Source organism: Somniosus microcephalus, chromosome 1, assembly GCF_052327205.1.
Source record: "Somniosus microcephalus isolate GS21.2 chromosome 1, FLI_Smic_1.0, whole genome shotgun sequence".
NCBI classification, from domain to species: domain Eukaryota; kingdom Metazoa; phylum Chordata; class Chondrichthyes; order Squaliformes; family Somniosidae; genus Somniosus; species Somniosus microcephalus.
In genome coordinates this window covers 340,729,631-340,747,285 of record NC_140987.1, presented here as the reverse complement: position 1 = coordinate 340,747,285, position 17,655 = coordinate 340,729,631, and positions in this window count along the sequence as shown.

Here is a 17,655-nt window from a genome sequence, read left to right as displayed (position 1 = left end):
ACACTAACTTGTATTTTCTGCATCACAGTTGAAAAGAAAAGATTGAGCAAATTTGAAATGTAATATCTTCAGTCAGGAATCCCATACCTGTGGTACCTGTCATGTCAAAAAGCACCAAGGTGGCTGTAATCGGCAAAGCTTCATTTGTTTATTTGTGAGACACAGACCCTGGGCCAGTGACGTTAATATATCGGCTTTCAGCTCACATTCTTCTCGCCCCATCTTCCTCTACTTTTTCCACCTTTTCTCTTGTCCTTTATCCTGTGTGGTTTCTTTGTATATTAGGTGTCAGCTGTGGCTCAGTGGTAGCTTTCTTGGCTCTGAGTCAGAAGGTTGTGGGTTCAGGCCCCACTCCAAAGACTTGAGCACATAATCAGTGCAGTGCTGAGGGAGTGCTGCACTGCCGGAGGTGCCGTCTGTTGGATGAGATATTAAACCAAGGGCCGGTCTGCTCCCTCAGGTGGACGTAATTGGCCTCTACAACTGGAAATGAGCTCTTGTTTTAGGAGTTCCCTTTTAAAGGGCTGCAGTGATTCTACCTCACCACATAGTTCATCTGTAGATTTAATTAGAGACTGAAATACTGCTGCAGGGATATTTTGTAAAGAAGAGAAGATGCAAATTAGTTTCATCTTAAGTTTTATCATTTTCGGTCCTCGCTATAAAAATCACACCCCTAAACAAAGGAACAGTCCACTTGTTCAATATTGTAGTTTCGGGCTGCTGTAGTTAATCTCTCTATTAGCCTTGGAAAGGAATCATCATTTATATTTTTTTATTCAGAAGACTGTCAGCCTTGTCTCACTAGTATCACACCCCCTCTCAGACCGAAAATTGTGAATTCAAACCCACTCTAGGAATGAAGCACATAATCTAGCCTGAAACTCAGTGAGGGAGTGCTGCATCACACGCTTTTTACTGTCATTTAACTGAATACTTATAAACAAAATATACCCAACATAGGTGCTGTCATTCTGAGGTCGTTAAGTTGAAGCCCCGTCTGCCTAGTCACATAAACATAAAAGATTCCACAGCACTATTTGAAGAAGAGGAATGGCGTTCTTCTGGTGTCAAGTCCAACATCACTAAAATTCAGATTATCTGCTCATTAATCTCATTGCTGTTTGTGGGACCTTGCTGTGCACAAATTGACTGCCACGTTTCCCTACATTACAGCAGTGACTGCACTTCAAAAGTACCTCATTGGCTGTGAAGCACTTTTAGACATCATGCATTCATTTGAACTCAATCCAAATACTGTACTTTTTTCTTTGTGCCTAATGCAAAGGTCCATTTTCATTGGTAACCCCTTGCTCCCTAGCAACTGAAACGTAACTTTATAGTGTCAGCTTTTTTGAAGCTTTGGTTTCAAGGTTGACATGTATGTTCAAGAATGAGATCAATGTCTTGCAGCCTCTACCTCTCGCAATCTCACATGTGCACGGATAATGCTGGTAAAGCGTGGCCTCTCTCTCGCTATGTCTCTCTCTCTCTGTCTGTCTGTCTCTCTCTGTCTGTCTCTCTCTCTGTCTCTCTCTGTCTTTCTCTCTCTCTGTCTCTCTCTCTGTCTCTCTCTCTCTCTGTCTGTCTGTCTCTCTCTCTCTCTCTCTCTGTCTCTGTCTCTCTCTCTCTCTCTCTCTGTCTCTCTGTCTCTCTCTCTCTCTCTCTGTCTCTGTCTCTCTGTCTCTGTCTCTCTCTCTGTCTCTTTCTCTCTCTGTCTCTGTCCCTCTGTCTCTCTCTCTCTCTGTCTCTCTCTCTGTCTCTCTGTCTGGCTCTCTCTCTCTCTCTCTCTCTGTCTCTCTCTCTCTCTGTCTTTATGTCTCTGTCTCTCTATGTCTCTGTCTCTGTGTGTCTCTCTCTGTCTCTCTCTCTGTCTCTCTCTCTATGTCTCTATTTCTGTCTCTCTCTCTGTCTGCCTTTCTGTCTGTCTCTCTGTCTCCAGAGAAGCAGTTTAATAAAAATGTATATAGAAGTGAAAGCAAAGTAGACTGTCATTAAATCAATAACTTTTTGCTTCATTAAGATCTACCCTTCGGCAAGGCTTGAGGGACATTACGATAACCCTGTTTGCTTTGTGCTGTTTGCTTCCCCTGGCCCCCAGCTCCTCTCTGCCCAGAATCTGCAACTTCAGAAAGATGTGCTGAATTTGAGTTGTTGAACACTGCCCTCCTCTGGAAGAATGATGGTGCTGCAATTCTGGCTGCGCAGCGAGTCATTTGCTGTGATTTTCTTCCTGGAAGCGGGTTTCCTGCGTTCTGGAAAAGTGAGTATAAAAGCTCAGTTACCTTAATTCTGCTGTGTCTGTCATCACATCCACATCACTCTGCGTTGCCATCCCTACTCCTGCACATCCTAACTCACCCCAACATCCCTTGCACCATCCCCCATCCGTCTCTCCCTATGCAAAGAATCACTTCCCCATCTTACTGTGCACCCCTCACACCCACCCTCAAGGTTATGCACTGACAATAACTAACAGCTCAAAAGGAGGGAACCCACTCCTTCACAACCTCCCTCTAAACATCTATCCTATCCATTCTTTACACTCATTCCATCACTCTCACTGAAACTCCACTTCTTTCCCTCATTGCAGGAAAAGAGAGGCCACAATAAGAGGGAGAGGGAGAGAACAGGAGGAGGACCACCATCGTTCTCACAGCTGACCAACACCGAGGAGGCCGCTCTGGACATTGGGGGATCAGTGGAACAGCTCGAAGTGGGGGATGGAGAGACAGGCTCAGTTGAACAACCTGATGACAGAATAATTCGCCATCCTTCTTATTTGGCTTTCATGAGTGACTCATATGACATCTGATGCCATTAGAAATTGAATGCTCATGATGTGAACAATGGGATGTTTCTGCAATCTACATACCACATGTCTAACTCATGTCTTTACTCTCCCACAAGACCCTCCCTACTGCCCAGGATGAAGAGCAGGAGGACTCCTCAGAGGATGCTGCATCTGAGGGAGCAGCGTCAGCAGAAATGATCGCACGCAGCACCAGCGCAGAGACACACACCTTGGTGAGTCATATGCGAGATAGAGTAGTGTTGTCACCTGGTGTATTACAAGTCACGAGTGAGCACGAGCAGATGGTGGAGACAGGGACAGTTGTGGAGAGTCAACGTTGGAGGCTGCAGGGCACTCCTAGCTCTGCTCAGCTGCATGTAGATGCTGAGCCTCTGGGTCCATCCAGAAAGAGAGCGGTGCTGGAGCTTCAGGAACAAGTGCAGGAGGCTCTGACTGGGTTTGCAACCATGGTGACTGCGAGTGTGCAGAGAATGGAGGAGTCCATCTCAAACATGAGCAATGCCGTGGTGCACACAATGGCGAATGTAGGTCCTGCCATGGAAAGGATGGCAACCTCCATGGAGGACATAAATTGCCAGACTCAAATGAACATGGTGACTCTTCTAAATAGATGGTCAGCTATGGAGGATAGATGGGCATCTATCATGGAGAGGAACCAGAGGTTCATGGACGCCGCCATTATGAGGACTGTCAGTACAGAGACGGGTCCTCATGGCCCCACTGATGTGCAGCAAGTTGCTCTCCAGCTCCTTGCTAGCAGAGAAGTGCGGGTGGCCCCTGAGAGGGATGATGGTGGGAGGCGACATGCCAGTGGGGGCTCCTCTTCAAGCACTCCAACTTCCATCCCCTTGCCAACCCCTCAGTCAGAGCCCCAGATGACCGCCAGAGCAGTGATGGCCGAGTCTACCCCTGTGCAGCCGCAGGAGGAGCAGCCTTTGGCGGGGCCTTCAAAGGCTCCAAAACCCAGAGGATGACCGCCAAAGGCACTTAAGCAGGCGCAGCAGGGAAGTGGGCAGGCTGCCTCTACATCTGTTAAAGCCACAGGGGTAGCACAATGTTGAAGTACGCGTAAGAGAAAGCTGACGCATAAATGATCACAAGGGTACTCACTTGGGTGTTCTGATAGAATTCAATGTTAAGTTTATGTTCTTTTATTTTGTTGGAATAAATTAATCTTGTATGAACATTTGACATCATTGCCATTTGTGTGATCCCAATTTGAGGTAGCACAGTGAAGGGTGAGGGTGCCTTTTATGTCCAGCAATGCAGGTGACAGTGGATATAGAGTTAACACCAGACACTTACAGCCTCAAGACAGTCTCCCAAATCGTGAAATCAGCAACTTCTGACATTTGAAATTGAGCAGATGTGATAGTGCAGCTTTTAGGCTACAGTTGCAGCTGTGAAGTTTCCAGCTCATTCGTCTTTCCGACAGACTAACCTGGCGTGATCTCTGAACGTCGCGAAACCTGAATAAAATGTTGGAAAATTGCAAAAGGCTTTTAAAATAGCAGTTAACAAACACTTAACAAGGAGTTAAGTGCCTTAAATGCCTTACTCGCCGTTTGGTGTCGGGTCTGTTGTGAAACTGCAGACACGGCACTCTTGAAACTCACATGGAGGCAGGTTCGCGGGAGGTTTCCAACCCACCGTCAATCATTGCGACTTTAACAGCTGATCCGCCTCCGAACCCGTCCTCTGAGCGCCGGCAAAATCACGGCCATTGTGACAACTTTTGAAGCACACTTCCCTTAGACAGGAATATTGGTGTTTCTTCAGTTTGGAGTCTAAAACTGTGGATGTTTTTCAACCAGAATCTAAAGATCTGATCATGTTCCTCAACTCAAACCTCACCTTACTGGTCAAACTGGGAGTTTCCCTTGGCCTCTGGTTGGATGTATTCCTGGAAGTTTCAGGTGATCACCTGCCTCCAACCGCCCCACCCTGTCGAACAGCCATTTTTCCCCATCTCCAATATTTTTAGAACTAATAAACAAAAAGGTGTTCAAATAAAATGAAAAGGAACTATTTTTTAATGCCCAGGTTGCTTGTAGAAGTGTCCTGTAGATTATTGGGTTTACAACCCTATTCTGATAAGGGATGCATTATATTGCCCTACCCTGCACCGATGTCCTGTTGGGGAAAATGAATGCAGATTCACCTGTATACAGACTGGTGAGGAAATCTACATGATATAAGGGGTTAATTTCAAGTGCTTGCTGGGTAAAAGTTTTCAGACTTGACACTGGGCAAGTGTTGATGTGTAACTAGAGCTATTGCACGTATTCGGATTACAGCCAAGAACAGATGTCTGCCCACCTAATGAGAATGTAGAAGTGAAATAATGAGTTCCTTTGATGTACCCAGTGACCTGACAACTTGCGACCTAAGCAAACCTAGCCTCCCAATACATGATTAAAGAGGACCTCCGGTTACATGATTCATGCCCTGTTATAGATTAACGGTTGACTTATGTGTCCAGGATCCTTCTGTTAATATGTCATTAATACCTGATGATTAATCTAAAATGTATCCTGATAGAGGAACAAAGGAATGTCAATTAAACTTGTTTATTACACTGTATAAATATGGAACGCTTACGCTGTATCATTGGAATAGTAGCCTCACCCCTTGAGTAGAGGTGCTGATTCCCCTTGCAAGAAGAGAAAATAAAAGGCCTGTCCGTCTGACGAATCCAAGTGTGTATTGAGTCATTACCCAGAGCTAAGAAGTAAGGCACTTCTACAATTTGGAGGTTCCACCGAGATGGCTTGCTGTACCAATTGGTGAGTTAACAGACGCCGAGTACGTTGCTCGGTTAGGAAAAATCCCATCGGCCGAAGGTGGTGTTTTGCCACATTTTTGGGACTTTTCCTGCCAGAAGCATAGCTGCGCATAGTCTGTTTATTCCATTGGACAGTACTGCCATCGGGTAATTGACTCACAAGGTTCAGAGGTTAAACTGCCGTTGTGACTGCTTCCCTTTCAGAAACGGAACAGAGGATCAGCCATGAGGCGCTGACGCCCCGCGAACAGGATCGTGCAGAAAAGGACTGTATAAAGGTACCAGAGAGAGAAGGTTAAGTCAGGAATTTGATTAACTAAGGAGCTAGCGATTTACTGGAAATTGAACTAGCAAGGTTCCATAAAGGGAGTAGGGTAGAAGGAGAGAGAGTGGGTGAAGTTAGTTGGGACAAATTGAAGGCCCTTTTTGCTAAAAAATTTGGCTAAAGGGAGTAAGGTAGAGGGAAGAAGAGTGGGCGATTGTCTGAAACACAGTGTCAATGTTTAATGTTTATGAGAGTGAGTATTTAACTACTTGTTATTATCAATCAACTTTGTCCAGTAAGGCTGCATAGGTTGGGGATTTAGTAACACTTTGGTTGTTGTTTAACAAGTGTATTGTTTATTGTTATATGTATTAATGTTTAGTCATGTCTGATCTGTAGAGGCGTCCCACGCAGATCATAGAGTGTTACGAAATTGTTGTATGTTTTAACTAAAATATTTAAGCTGAAAAAAAAACTGCAGAAGGGGTTGGAAAAGACCCAAGCCGGGGAAGTGAGTCCCGCGGCGGAATGTATGGTTGAGAAAATAGTGATGTCTTTTACATGATCCACTAAGCTATTGTGGATTCAGTATTTTCCCCAGTTAGAAATACCTTCCACGAGGGTTGAGAACCCTCGAGTTTTAAAGCATAAGGATATGTCTTAATGTGTTGTAAATATTTTAAAAAAAACCTTGTTGCAGTCAGTTGACTAAATTCAGTCGGGAAGTGCTGAGTTTCAGTCGCCTAGCCTCAGGCCGGTTATTAAGAGGGCAAATGCCCCACGTGAAGGCCGGGACCATAAAGTAGGCGCCGAAACTCTAAAGGCACTCGGAGTGACAAATGGTCAAGGACTTTGTGACACTGATTTGAAGTAAAGACCAAGAAGATTGGATGTGACTGTAATTTTGATACGTATGTATAGTTTATTAATCTGATCTGTAGGGGCGTACAACGCAGATCACGGATTGTCACGGGAGTTTAGATTGTTTTAAGTGAACCATTTAAGCTACTAAAATGGGTGCTAGCACCAGTAAGCCACCCGAGAAAGGCACGCCAGCAACCTTTATGTTAAAGAACTGGTCAATCATCCATTGATCACCTACCAAATTGGTCCAAATGGACTGTAAATAAGACTAGACCCTTTCCCTCAGATGGTTCATTTAACATAGAAAGAATTACTTGCCTCGAGGAATGTTTAACGGACAAGAGAGAAATAGAGAACAGCCAGATAAAAAGACTGCCTCTATGTTTGTTGAGTCAGAAGAAAAAAAAAATTAATTACCCCGAAGAAACACCTTTCTCCTCTATTATGGTAGGATAACAAGGTAACTATAGAAGGATGAATAGAGGGGAATATAGAGGAAGACGTGGTAGAGTAAGAGGGTATGGACGATCTGGTAATTGTTACAATTGCGGACAACCCGGACATTGGGCAAACCAATGCCCTGCGAAAAATTGTCAGAACAAAACCACCAATAATGGACCTCCGTTAGAGAATAAAGGTCCTAATTTCACTGTCCATAACCCTGTTTCGGACCAGTCAGGAGGTTACCCTACAAACGGACAGGGATTTAGGAGAAATAGAGATCAGAATTACTGACTGACACCAGCAGCCCCAGGCGCCACAGACCACCAAATGCCCGTTGTTTCTTTAAATTCACGCAGCGAACCTGAAATTAAAATGCAAATAGCTGGGAGACCTATGTCATTTTAGTAGATACAGGAGCAACCTTTTCAGTGTTAGGGAAAGGATATTCTGAAGGAATGCCTATTAATGGGAAAAAGACCCCGATAGCTGGATTGGCTTGAATACTACAATGCTTGAATCAATCGACTCCCCTCACAGTAAAAGTAGAAGAATTTGAGGAAGAACACTCCTTTCTGTTATCAGGAGATGTCTCTATGAATTTATGTGGAAGAGACTTGCTGTGCAAAATGAATGCTACAATTATTTGCTCCCCATCAGGAGTAACGGTAGAAATCCAAGTAGATAAGGCATATGCGTACCCGGTAACAGAAATAAAACACCCTGTTCTTTACACATGGGAAATTGCCGACCCAAGTTTGAGTCCCAAACTTGTCAGTCTGTTAGGAGCGTGGGGATTCGTTACAAGCTCCATAAAACAATACCAGGAATCCCTGAAACTAGGGAAATGGCATTCAAAATTGCACTGCACGGCCTGCTATGACAAAACAGGACAAGATTATCAGCCGTTTTTAAAATTTAAAATACCTCCTAACTATTAGACTGCACAGCCCTATAAAGTTACAATTAATCCAGCTGCACCATTACCCAAAAGGTCACAGTATCCATTGTCAGAGAAAGCAGAAAAAGGAATTGAGCCAGTGATGGAATCATTGTTAAAACAGGGAGTTAACGCCGGATAGAATAAAGGTCGTTTGCAACATATCGTTGCCAAAAACTAAAAGAGAAATGAAGCATTTTCTAGGAATGACTGGCTATTGTAGACAATGGATATTGAACTATTCAGAAATAACCAGACATGAGCATGACAAATTTGGAAAATTCGCAGTTACCTGACTTCCTCGGGAACCCAGATTAAAAATGCACAAGAAGTGCAAAATCTTTTACTAGCTATTCAGAGACGTAAACAGATTGCAATTATTAAGTGCCAAGCGCACACGGGGCATTTGGACAAGGTTGCGCTTAGAAACGCTGCTGCAGATAGCGCTGCTAAGCCAGTAGCTATATCAAGTACTGAACGACAAGTTTCAGCCTTCCCTGTTAGGGAAAAGCCAGAGATACCGCAGCCCCCGTCCTTAGATGATGTGCTGACCCATCAAGATAGGGCCAGTTCTGATGAAGTAAAGGAATGGGTTGTTAATCATTGTTTTAAAAAAACACTGACGGCTTATGGGTTCATCATGACGGCCGCATGGTGGCACCCAAATCATTACTATCACCAATTGCCCGATGTGTTCATAAATTCACCCATGCGGGCAAAGGGGGGATGGCGGACTATATCCTCAAGACCTGGTATGCACCAGGAATCTCAAAGTTGGCAAAACAAATATGTGAAAATTGTACTATCTGCCAGACCATGAATGCAGGGAAAATAAAGAAGGTACAGCCCGCATCCCACCCAAACCCCATGGGCCCTTTTGTACACTTGCAAATGGATTTTATTGAACTACCTGTGTGTATGAGCTTTAAATATGTATTAGTTATTGTTGATATGTTTTCAAGATGGATTGAAGCGTTTCCTTGTAGAAAGAGTGACGCCACTACTGTTGCTAAATGTTTATTGAAGGACATTGTACCTCGCTTTGGGATACCAGCAAAACTGTCAAGTGACAATGGGTCCCATTTTACGGGAACATTGATTAAGGAACTATGCAAAGCCTTACAGATTAACCAACACCTCCATTGCAGTTATCATCCACAGTCGGCTGGACTAGTGGAAAGATATAACGGGATGCTGAAAAACAAGCCTGCAAAACTGTGTAAAGAAACTGGACTTAAATGGGTTGATTTGTTACCCATAGCTTTAATGACAATGCAGTCTGCTACCAACAGAACTACAGGATTGTCGCCTCACGAGATCGTCATGGGAAGACCACAAAGATTGCCCTTTTCGGCACCTTTAACAGCTAAACAAATGGACATTCATAAAATGGAGGAAGATATGTTGAGTTATTGCATTGCACTAACCAAATGCATTTCTAGTTTCCATCAACAGGTGAAGGAAGCCCAGGTCGATCCCGCTGAAGGAAAGTGCCATACTTTCGAGCCAGGAGATAACGTCTACATAAAAATCTTCAAGCGAAAAAATGGCCTTCAACCCAGATTTGAGGGACCCTTCCAAGTACTCCTGACCACAAACACCGCTGTAAAAGTAAAGGAGCGACCAACATGGATACACGCGTCCCATTGTAAGAAGGCATCAGTTGAAGACGATACACTGCCAAGATGAACTGGATTTGGACTCTAATAAGACTGTTCCCTTTGTTAACGATAATTGAAACTGCCATATTGATTTACCCAGATCCCCTGAAGGGCAAACCATGCATAGAAGAATGTGTACTTTTAAACAGTGATTTCTTTTATACTATATGCTATAACGAGACTATGAAGGTTCAGCTTCAGGATCACACTATGCAGGTACCCCCGTATCAACCCCTGAGTCTTAGGATTAGGCAGAATAAGATAGTAGAAGAAGATAGTGGACAGAAGCTTGATAAGCTATGGGTTATATGCCCCGATACTGTGTCACCAAGTGAAAGAATTGCGAATGAAGGAGTTATCTGTAGTGGTAATCCAAAGGGAGGACTGGCCCTGACGGCCAGGCCAATGTTTTGTAACAATCCAGTTACAGAGCCCTTTATTTCAACATTAGCCACTCAGAAAAGAAAACTTAATAAGACAGATCCAGAACAACTAGAAGATGAGTGGAAGGGAGCAGGATATAACCTAACGAAATTCGAAGGATGGTTTCATCCCCAATATGATAATCGAAGGAATCCAGAGAGTCTATTAGTGACGTCAATGGGAACCGTAAATAAAACAAAAGGAGAAGTCTGTCTGGTAAACGACAATGGAGAAGGATTGATGGTTGGATGGAGTGAGTGCAAATGTAACTACACTTTGACTAAAACTACTACTAAACCACCGGGTGCAGTCGAATGGCCCTATTGGGGACGGTGGAACCTGTCCACAGTACAAAATTTGACTAGTAAAAAAATCTGGAAAGGAGAACACGGAATAGGAATGATGCACCAGATATGGAACAAATTTGAAGCCTATAATAACACCTATTTCATCTGTGGGCATAGAGCAGACCCTTGGTTACCACAAAATTGGACTGGGTCATGTTACTTGGGATATGTAGTGCCCTATATACATCATATTTCATCTTTGGATAGCCACCCTGGGACACGAGCAAAACGAGCCATTACAGAAACTGAAAGGTTCTTTGCTATAGCATTTCCCTGGTATGGAACAGGGAAGTTAGCAAGAGAATCTATAAACATGGCAGCAGTGTTGGAACAAATAGCCAATGATACTGCTGATGCTCTTAATGATGTAAACGCAGAAATGGTGGCTTTGCGCACTGTTGCCTTACAAAACCGCATGGCTCTGGACTATTTGTTGGCAAAAGAAGGGGGCACATGTGCAATCATAAAAACCGAATGTTGCACCTATATCCCAGATAGCTCAGAGAATATCACCAACCTGGTAAACCACATAAAGGAGGCTGTAGAGAAACTACGTCAACCTGAACCGTGGTCCATGTGGGATTGGATTTCAGGATGGGGAGGAGCACTAGGAAAGCAAATTTTGGAAGCCTTAATCGCAATTGTGATGATAATCATTTTAATTAGTTTATTGATTGGTTGTTTAAAATTATTGTGTACAAAAGTCCTTTCCTTATTAACGTCAACTCCTCCAGTACCAATGATGTCTGAATATGAGGATATTAAGGGTGAGACCTTTGATGCAGAGTTTCTTAAACTTAGCGAAATAGATTGTCCTTAGAAAGGACAAAAGGGGGGAATGAGGAAATCTACATGATATAAGGGGTTAATTTCAAGTGCTTGCTGGGTAAAAGTTTTCAGACTTGACACTGGGCAAGTGTCGATGTGTAACTAGAGCTATTGCACGTATTCGGATTACAGCCAAGAACAGATGTCTGCCCACCTAATGAGAATGTAGAAGTGAAATAATGAGTTCCTTTGATGTACCCAGTGACCTGACAACTTGCGACCTAAGCAAACCTAGCCTCCCAATACATGATTAAAGAGGACCTCCGGTTACACGACTCATGCCCTGTTATAGATTAACGGTTGACTTATGTGTCCAGGATCCTTCTGTTAATATGTCATTAATACCTGATGATTAATCTAAAATGTATCCTGATAGAGGAACAAAGGAATGCCAATTAAACTTGTTTGTTACACTGTATAAATATGGAACGCTTACGCTGTATCATTGGAATAGTAGCCTCACCCCTTGAGTAGAGGTGCTGATTCCCCTTGCAAGAAGTGAAATAAAAGGCCTGTCCGTCTGACGAATCCAAGTGTGTATTGAGTCATTACCCAGAGCTAAGAAGTAAGGCACTTCTACACTGGGCATAAATCTCCCTTGGATTCTGGATCAATTAATCCCACCAACAGATACTTCTACCCTTCAACTGGTGAGTATACGCTTCAATGGGATATCAATAAATACCCAGTATTGATAAGGCCCCAAGAAATGTTATTTTATGATTGTTACATTTTTTCCCAACTTTTGAAAGGGAACAACAACAACAACTTATATTTATATAGCACCTTTAACATAGTAAAACGGCCCAAGGCAGAAAAACAATAGAAATTTCTGCCATTCATTTCTTTTTATTAAAAGTCAATTTTTCTTGCCGTGTTTATCAGTTTAAATTAATTTTGGTTTCCTTTAAAGGACAATTGATGAGAGCCCCGACTTTATGAGGCTTGGTTGGTGAGGGGAGGGGAGGGGAGAGTGACACCGAGCATGCAGGCCCTCACGCCTGATTCGCAGGAAGGCCTCATTATGCAGCAGGCTCATTATAATATGCTAATTATGGGCAATCCAGTATCACTTATATTGGTTGACTCAAAATAGACATGCTTCAGAAGCTTTAGAAATCTGCTTTCCATTGGGGATCTGGGGTGGAGAGTGTTGCACGGACCAGTGCTGACAAACACATTTCTGAGACACTTCACAGACCGTAACATAAGAACATAAGAAATAGGAGCAGGAATAGGCCACTTGGCCCCTCGAGCCTGCTCCGCCATTCAATAAGATCATGGCTGATCTTGGGCTCAAAGCCACTTCCCTGCCCACTCCCCATAACCCTTCACTCCCTTACCTTGCAAAAATCTGTCTATCTCCACCTTAAATATATTTAATGGCCCAGCCTCCACGGCTCTCTGGGGCAGAGAATTCCACAGATTTATGACCCTCTGAGAGAAGAAATTCCTCCTCATCTCAGTTCTAAAAGGGCAACCCTTTATTCTGAAACTATGCCTACGAGTTCTAGATTTCCCCACGAGGGGAAACATCGGGCTAGATTTTCGTGGAGCCATCAGGCGGGGTTTCAGGCGTGTGGGGGGGTGAAATCCTGAATTTGGGGGTCCCGACACCATCCCGCCCAAAACCCCGCCCCACGTAAGTTTCAGGGGCGGCGGGTACCTGCCCCGCACTGGGACCCGACGAAACCAGGCGGGAAGGGATTAGTGCCAATTAACTGCTTGTTAACAGGAAGTTAACAGGCAGCTTTTAGCCTAATCCCTATTTTGAGGGGTTTCGTGTGGGTTTCCCCGACGGCTCCAAACCACGCCAGGTTAGAGCAGGCGGGCCGTCGAGTTGAAGGAGTTGGAGGGGTCGTGATGTCGGTGCTCAGGTGTGTGATGGGTGCATGAGTGTAAAGGTAAGTGTGTTTGGTGTGTCTAAAGTGTGTAAATAACCTTTACTTACGTGTACTTATCTTAACAGCCTTTCTTCCTGTAGCCGTCGGGAGCGCATCACTCAGCCGGTACTTAAAGCTGAACGGCTGCGATCTGTCAAAAGTGACAGCCTTCAGCTTTGAGTGCCGGTGAGAGTTCTAACTGAGTCTGCGCAGAAGGACTCATGTCAGAACTCAGAGTGTCAGTGTTTCAAAGCTTCAAACAGCTGTGAAACACTGATATTTCATCTGTCAAAGAACTCTTGACAGATGAAATTGCAGTCTGTGACGTCACCTGTTGCCGGGTGGCCCTTAATTGGCCTGCTGAGCCCGCTGGGCGGGCTCAACAAGATCAATCAAGGGAAAATCGCGCGATTTGGCCGGACGTCGAAGTAGGTGGGTCAAAAACCCGAAAGGGGAAGTCCCGCCTTCTTCCCGACAGGTTCGGGAAAATCTACCCCATCCTCTCTGCATCTACCTTGTCAAGCCCCCTCAGTATCTTATATGTTTCAATAAGATCACCTCTCATTCTTCTAAATTCCAATGAGTATAAGCCCAACCTGCTCAACCTTTCCTCATAAGTCAACCCCCTCATCTCTGGAATCAACCATGTGAATCGTCTCTGAACTGCCTCCAATGCAAGTATATCCTTCCTTAAATAAGGAGACCAAAACTGTACGCAATACTCAAGGGGCTAGAAATTCAGTTGCGTGTGCGGCCAGTTACCACCCAAAGAGGGCTTCTGCGCCAGTAGAGGAGTTTGCGCTGATATTCAGCGCTGTGGTAATGGCGGCGGTAGCCGGTAGCGCTGCGCCGGCACCGATGACGTCAGCGGTGTGCGCAGTGCCCCGGTTTCGCCCCGCTACCGGCCCGACCCCCATATTTAGTTGCGGCCGTCTCTTCCGCAGCGGCCGCAAACAACGTTGTGAAGACCGGGCCGTGCTGCAGCCTTAGTGGCGCTAGTTAAGGCGGAGGTGCGGCTGGCCGCTTTTTCGGCGGCCGCCTGGCCGCACCTCCTTCCCCGGCCTCCCCCACCGCCCCCCCCGCGGCATTGCCAGCTGCTTTCCGCGAGCCCGGCACTTCTCCGCCGGGCTCATTTGCCGGCACTATCAAGCGGCGAGCACCCCGTTGCAGGCACCTCCCCCTTAAGAGAAGGAGGAGGCCTGCAGTACTGCAGCCTGCCGCTCCGCAGCGGGTGGCGCAGCGGCACCTACAGCGCTGAAATTCAGTTTCAGCGCCCCAAGCGGGGACGGGCACACCCTGGAATAGCGCCCGGTTCCGACTTGGGGCGCAAAAACTGAATATCTGACGGGCGCAACTGGCTCCGCGCGCAGCGCTAACTTTTGGGCGCTAGCCAGCTGGCGGGGCCTTACTGAATTTCTAGGCCAAGGTGTGGTCTCACCAATACCCTGCACAGTTGTAGCAGGACTTCCCTACTTTTATACTCCAACCCCCTTGAAATAAAGGCCAACATTCCATTTGCCTTTTTGATTACTTGCTGCACCTGCATGCTAACTTTTTGTGTTTCATGCACAAGGACCCCCAGGTCCCTCTGAACTGTAGCATTTTTTAATCTCTCGCCATTTAAATAATAATTTGCTTTTTTATTTTTCTTGCCAAAGTGGATAACCACACACTTTCCCACATTATGCTCCATCTGCCACATGTTTGCCCACTCACTTAGCCTGTCTATATCCCTTTGCAGATTCTTTGTGTCCTCTGCACAACTTGCTTTCCCACCCATCTTTGTATCATCCGCAAACTTGGCTACATTACACTCGATCCCTTCATCCAAGTCATTAATGTAGATTGTAAATAGTTGAGGCCCCAGCACCGATCCCTGTGGTACCCCAGTAGTTATCATTTGCCAACCGGAAAATGACCCATTTATCCCGACTCTCTGCTTTTTGTTAGTTAGCCAATTTTCTATCCATGCTAATATATTACCCCAACTCCGTGAGCTCTTATCTTATGCAATAACCTTTTATGTGGCACCTTATCGAATGCCTTCTAGAAATCCAAATACACCACATGCACTGGCTCACCCTTATCCACCCTGCTCATTACATCCTCAAAGAACTTCAGCAAATTTGTTAAAGATGATTTCCCTATCATAAAACCATGCTGACTCTGCTTGAGTGCATTATGATTTTCCAAATGCCCTGCTACTGCTTCCTTAATGAAGGACTCGAGCATTTTCCCAAGGACAGATGTTAGGCTAACTGGTTTATAGTTTCCTGCTTTCTGTCTCCCTCCTTTCTTAAATAGGGATGTTACATTTGTGGTTTTCCAAACTGCTGGGACCTCTCCAGAGTCCAGGGAATTTTGGTATATTGCAACCAATGCACCCACTATCTCTGCAGCCACTTCTTTTAAGGCCTGGGATGCAGACCATCTGGTCCAGGGGACTTGTCGGCTTTTAGTCCTATTATTTTACTAAGTACTTATTCCTTAGTGATAGTGATTGTCTTTAGTTCCCCCCTCCCTATGGCCCCTTGATTATCCATTATTGGGATGTTGTTAGTGTCTTCTACTGTGAAGACAGATACAAAATATTTGTTCAGAGTCTCTGCCATTTCCCCATTCCCCATTATTAATTCCCCATTCTCATCCTCTAAGGGACCAACATTTACCTTAGCTACTCTCTTCCTTTTTATATACCTGTAGAAGCTCTTTCTCTTTTAATATTTCTTGCCAGTTTACTCTCATAACTCATCTTCTCTCTCTTTATTTTTTTTTTAGTCATCCTTTGCTGGTTTTTAAAAATTTCCCAATCCTCTGGCCTCCCACCAACCTTGGCAACATTGTATGCCTTTGTTTTCAATGTGATACCATCCTTTACTTCCTTAGATAGCCACCCTCCAACTGAATTTGAAATTCTACCATGTTATGATCACTCTTTCCGAGAGGATTCTTTACTATGAGATCATTTATTAATTCTGTCTCATTACACAGTACCAGATCCAAGATAGCCTGCTCCCTGGTTGGTTCCATTACATACTGTTCGAGGAAACCATCCCGGATACATTCTATGAACTCCTCCTTAAGGCTACCATGGCCAATTTGATTTGTCCAATCAATATGGAGATTAAAATCACCCATGATTATTACCGTACCTTTTTTACAGGCCTCCATTATTTGTTGATTTATACTCTGTCCAACAGTATTGCTACTGTTCGGGGGCCTGTAGACTACGCCCACCAGAGACTTTTTCCCCTTATTATTATTTATCTCCACCCAAACCGATTCTACATCTTGATCTTCAGAGCCAATATCACTTCTCACCACAGCACTGATCCCATTCTTTACCAACAAAGCCATCCCACCTCCCTTTCCTTTCTGTCTATCCTTCCGAATTGTCAAATACCCTGGAATATTCAGTTCTCAGCCCTGGTCACCTAGCAACCAAGTCTCTGTAATGGCGATCAGATCATACCCATTTGTATCTATTTGTAACTTTGGCAGCCTGGATGAGTGTTCCATGTTTACATAGAATGTGAGCGGTTGCAGCTCCTCTTCCATTATTTGAAGGGACTGCTCCTCAATTTCTGGCTGCACTTCAGTCCCACGCTCTTGATCTTTTGGACACCCAGTGTGGAGGGCGGGGGCGGGGTGGAGTCTGCACCTGGGCCTGGCCAAGGTAGCCATTAACAGGTCCGTGGGGGTGGTCGCTCCGGCTGCCTGCCTCTCTTCTAAGGTTACGTCCGCGCCCGGGTGGCCCCGGAGAGGGAGCACATAGTGTCCGTCGGTACGCATGGGGCTTTCCACGACCAGTGGGCACTGCAGGGACTGGAGTGTGTTGTCAACAGTGTAAGTAATATTATGGTTTAAGTTGATAAGTTTCTTTTCTCTTTTTGTATGAATTGGGTGTTTACTGTTTGTGCTGTAGGAATGGTCAAATTCCTATCTAGAGATTGAGTTCGACGCAGGCAATCAATCAAAAAGGTTTTTAATGTCAAACTAACGAGTTTAAACAGATTGATGCAAGAGAACTATGAATACAGGTCTTAACAGGTCGGAGGCTCCATGAGCACTGCTTGGGTGGTCCCGTGGATGGCGTCATGACGTCATCACGTTTTTCCCGCATTTGGGTGATGACGTGATTAGTGGCATGACGTCATCGCGTTTGCCCGCGCTCTTAAAGGGACCGCGCACTGTACATGCAAACAGTATATACAATGGTACAGATTTAGTCTGTAACTAACACATCGTTAAAGGGAATTATGTACAGTTGTTCAGAGTCCCTCAGTGGCTCTGCCACATGCGCCCCCCCAGAATTGTCTTTAACGGAAAAAGTCAAACGGTGAGGGGGTCTGACAAGCCTGTCAGAACGACTCTGGTATTCTCGAAGCGGAAGCTGTTGGACG